Source organism: Chaetura pelagica, unplaced genomic scaffold, assembly GCF_000747805.2.
Source record: "Chaetura pelagica isolate M959 unplaced genomic scaffold, ChaPel_1.0 scaffold266, whole genome shotgun sequence".
Lineage (NCBI taxonomy): Eukaryota > Metazoa > Chordata > Aves > Apodiformes > Apodidae > Chaetura > Chaetura pelagica.
The window spans coordinates 2,220,346-2,224,780 of record NW_009953799.1 but is presented as its reverse complement, the minus strand read 5'-3'; positions in this window follow the sequence as shown (position 1 = coordinate 2,224,780).

The following is a 4,435-nucleotide window of genomic DNA, read 5'->3' as shown; positions in this document are numbered from 1 at the left end:
TGTGGTAACTTTCTAATTCAGATGACAATTGCAGTATATGAAAGGAACACCTCCCCTTTCAGCCTCCGGCTGGTTCCTACAACTGTGTGTTGTTGTTGGGTAATACCAGCTTTAACAGCCAGTTAAACAGCCATGTAGAGGAAATCCAGGGTTGTCATTTCTCTCTTCTTTGGCTCATGCTAGTGATCAGAAGGTTATTATGGCACAGATTTGATAGGATCTCTCATGAAACTGAGGTTAACAAACATAAAAATTAACTAATTTATCTTAATTGCCATTAAGACCACTGCCCTCCCTCAAAAAAACACAAAAACAACACTAAACAAAAAAACCCAAAACCCAACAAACACAGAAACCCACCCCCCAAACAAAAACCCACACAAAATCACTGCTCTGAGGTTTATAGCTGAATTGTAGTTCAAAGACATTTCAGAAGCATTAGCAATTTATAAGCCATCCAACTACCCCACCTGAAGAACAAATCTGAAATAGAGGTGGGTTAATAAGATATACAGCATTTTTTCCTGAAATCTCCCACAAGATAAAATGACAAGTTCCACCCAGTAGCAGTCAATTAAGCAAGCTTAAAGACAAGATTTGCAATACAATTAAAACATCCCGAGTAGCCAAGAAATGGAGCTAGATTCACTTTGGAAGCCTGTAACCAAGTGATTTAGAAGAATATCCAGGAAGAACAAGCAGGTTGCCAGAGAAAGAATAATGTTCCCAAAACTGGATGCTCAGAGTTATGTTCCTAAATCTAGTATTATAGCTTATGGAGAAGTGGCTTATTAAAAAACCAACACCACCAGTATTTTGAAGTCCATAGAGCTGAATTAGGTTCTCTCTAGCACGTGTAAAGACTATAATTGTAACAGAGAGTACTGTAGTCAGCTGAGATAAAAATGTATCTGTATCTTTTTTTCTGTATCTGCTTTGTGGATACAGAAACTTTGTGTGATACAGAGTATTCAGAATAAAGCTGATGTTTTCATCCCGACCATTTACCTCCTCTCTCTTATTTCTGATCCACCTTTTGTGGATAGAAGCTTTAAATGCCTCTTCATGTAGAGTTTTTATTTTTCTGGGTCCAGTTCTGCCTTTCTGACTGCAGGGTTGTTCTGAAACTGCCTAGAGGTCACACAGGAGGAAAAAGCATTGGAGGTAAATGTAGGACTGACCTGTGCTGATGTGTGGATTGCTGGTTACCCAAAGTATCACTTATGAAAAGGGACAAACTAATTGTCTAATGAGAATTATGCCACTGGATCTGCTGGGACATGCTTACATACTCAGACAGCTGCTTCCTGAAGAGCAGGGTGCTAGGGAGCCACCATCACATCCGACCTTTCAGCTCTCCCCAGAGATCTAAAGATGCTTCCAACCACATAGGGATGCTTCTCAGCAGAGCAGCAGAACCTGCCAAACACAGAGCTGAATTTCTTCAGGAAAAGCACAGCTCAGAACACTTCATCCTTGGGACTTAGACCAGCACAAAGAAAATCGAGCTCCAAGATCACTATCACAAGTTGGCATACATGAGTCAGCAAAGTCTCAATTCCTTAATTGCTCTGTTGTGGGTTGGTTTGTTTAATTGCTCCATAATGACTGGCATTAGTAGCAGCTGCAAAACATTTGCCCCATCTAAGTATTTAACTGTCACAGAGCAACACCTTTGTTACAGTGTCAAGACCAGTATTTGATTGTAGGTAGCGCTTACAACAAACGCAGCTTTTGGTACGACCTGCAAATAATCACAGTCCAATAGCATGGGACATAATCAAATCAGCACTGCACCAGAACCTGCAGCTTTAGGTGCAAAGGCATGAAAAAAGTGGGGTCTCTTCCTCTTTCACAGAAAAACTGTCAGATCCAGCACGTGCAGCTAAGGTCTGCAACTTCCATATTTTTATTTTGAAGTTACGCATCACAAAAAAAGAATAAGTAGCACTTCAAGTCCTTAAACATCCATGTAAACTTCACGTTATTTCACATCTTAACACGTTTTCAGTGAAAGACATTTAACACATCAGAATAATAGACAGACAAGCAGCAACTGTCTGTCGGAAAGACGGTGACAACACAGGAAATAAGAAAGAAAGGCTACATCATTGTTTTACTGACTTTTTACTCTTCAGATCAAAGTAGCTAGCACAACGAAGTTACAGAAAAGACAGCTAACCTGGACAGAGCAGTAGCCTTTGTTCTGTTGTGAGCTGGCTAATTAGACCACCATAGTGAAACTGTCAGGCATGACAGCTGCCTCTCACTCAATGTGGAGCAGAAAACATGCAGACCTCACAGCACCAGCAGTACTTGGGCTATGGGTCTTTTTAGCTGGGTGGAACACACGCTGTTTTTAACAGAAACTTGATCAACAGCAGAGACATCATACAGTTGAACAGGATGTGTTCATATCTGGATTCTCAGAAAAGATCAGTGAGAAACGCTGGTTAAAAGCTCTGGCTGCTTCTCTGCTCACTGTTTTAAGCCAGCTTCATGCCACCTGATTCCCACTGCACTCAAGGAAAAGAGGCCTCATTGCACATTGCTGTAAATGAACATGGCTAGGTAACAATAACAACAAAGAAATCCAGCTCCATCACCTCAGAGCAAAAGAATCAAGCAACCATCAAGACCTGCAGTTTCACCAAACTAGATCAGGTCAAATGTGTATTGGGTCTAACACTCATTCAAAGGTTCATCACTTTGGAAAAAAAAACAGTTTTGGAGAGGTCTTCGGTACAACAAGACAACTGTTTTGCTGTTGTTTTGTTTGTTTCTCCAAGGTTTATCTTCACAATAAAAAGTAATCAGCACTGAAGGGCTAGCTTCCCCTGTAAATAAAAACCACTCACAAGGGTACGACTGAAAACTGCTGTCATAGGTACACTGATTCTTCTGTTAGAAAAATTGAACACAAATAGTACAAGTGCTATAGACTTGACCATAAAGCCATGTGAAAGTTACCTAGTGTGCAGCATTTGGACCCTACACCAATAACACTGTATTGAATATACCCTTATGAGAGCACCTAGACACTCATAACTGTTTCTTTCTAGATACTTGTGGTTTTAGGATGACAAACCCTGTTTGAAATGTTGCCATATTATTTTATGTTTGAGTCAGACTGGGCAAATATGTGCATTTTAAATACATACATGGTTTGAAAAGTGTGCATTTCTCAGATACCAACTTCTCAGCAAAACAGAAATCTCCTGGAAGAGGAGAAATTCCTATTTGAAGAATGAAGCCTGGTTATCAGAAATATAACAGTTACTATGACACTCGATACGTTGTGGGTTTTTTTTCCTTTGCTCTAAGGGAAGTCAGCAAAACGCTCAAGTGAAGACAGGCCTCAGGAGAGCTCTGCTGGCATGAAAGCTAACACTTTCAGAAAGGAAATTAACTCACTAAACATGTTTCCTCCTATGTTTGCCATGACATGTCAAGAGTCACTTGGCTTGGGAGGGAGAATGTATTTTGCTATACTAAAGGGGCTCATCTAGAAGGCGGGTGTACTGAGGAAGGATCTATGAAAACAGAATTATTTAAATGAGGGCACACCAGGAACATCCAAGGCTTTGGTGCAGTCACTCCTTCAGCAGTGCTGCTTATGGTGCAGAAAGGGCTACAGCAGTAGTGCCTTTCCCAAAACAGGACTGCAGCACTCCCACAGCAAGCTCGGTCTCTATCACCCATTTCATGGATCAGGAACTGAGTGTTTGAGTAAACTAGCTTGAGCTTAATGAAAGGCAGTTGTTCTCCAGTTGAACAATTTCTTATTTCCCCGAACAGCTCATCAAATGCTTATGCAAATGCCCTTGATGCCCTGGTACTTTTAATTGCACAACCTAATGCTTCCACGTACACAAGATTTCCACCACAAAGTAAATCACTGAAATGGTCTTAACACACAAACGAACTTTCTGAGGGTGACAACACCGAGGCAAAATCTAAGTAACACCTTCCATACAACCTTTCAACTTCACCCTGGTTGTTCCAAGCAGCACACACACGGTTAATCTACCATCTCCTGACCACCGTTCAGCTGCTAAGCACGATCATGCTAGGGCATAGCTTAAGTTAAACGCCGAATTGTACATTTGCCTATTTTCCACAGCAAGCACACGGGAAACACAGAGCAATGCAGCAAAGGCACCGGTGACTAAGACCAAACGGGGATGTTTTAAGAGAAGCACCGGCAGAGGAAAATTCCACTGCTTGGCAAGCAACGGGGTAGCTCTCCGGTAGCAGCAGCACTTACTGAGGAGGAAACAGGTCACTTTGCCCCTCCCCTCGAGTGCCCAATTTCTCATCTGTAGTTACCCTCAATACGCTCATCCCAACCAACCCCGGGCAGGTGTTTCACCCGTGTCGGCAGGAACCGATCCGGTCGATGAAGGAGAAGCGGCCCTGGCACGACAGCAAGAGC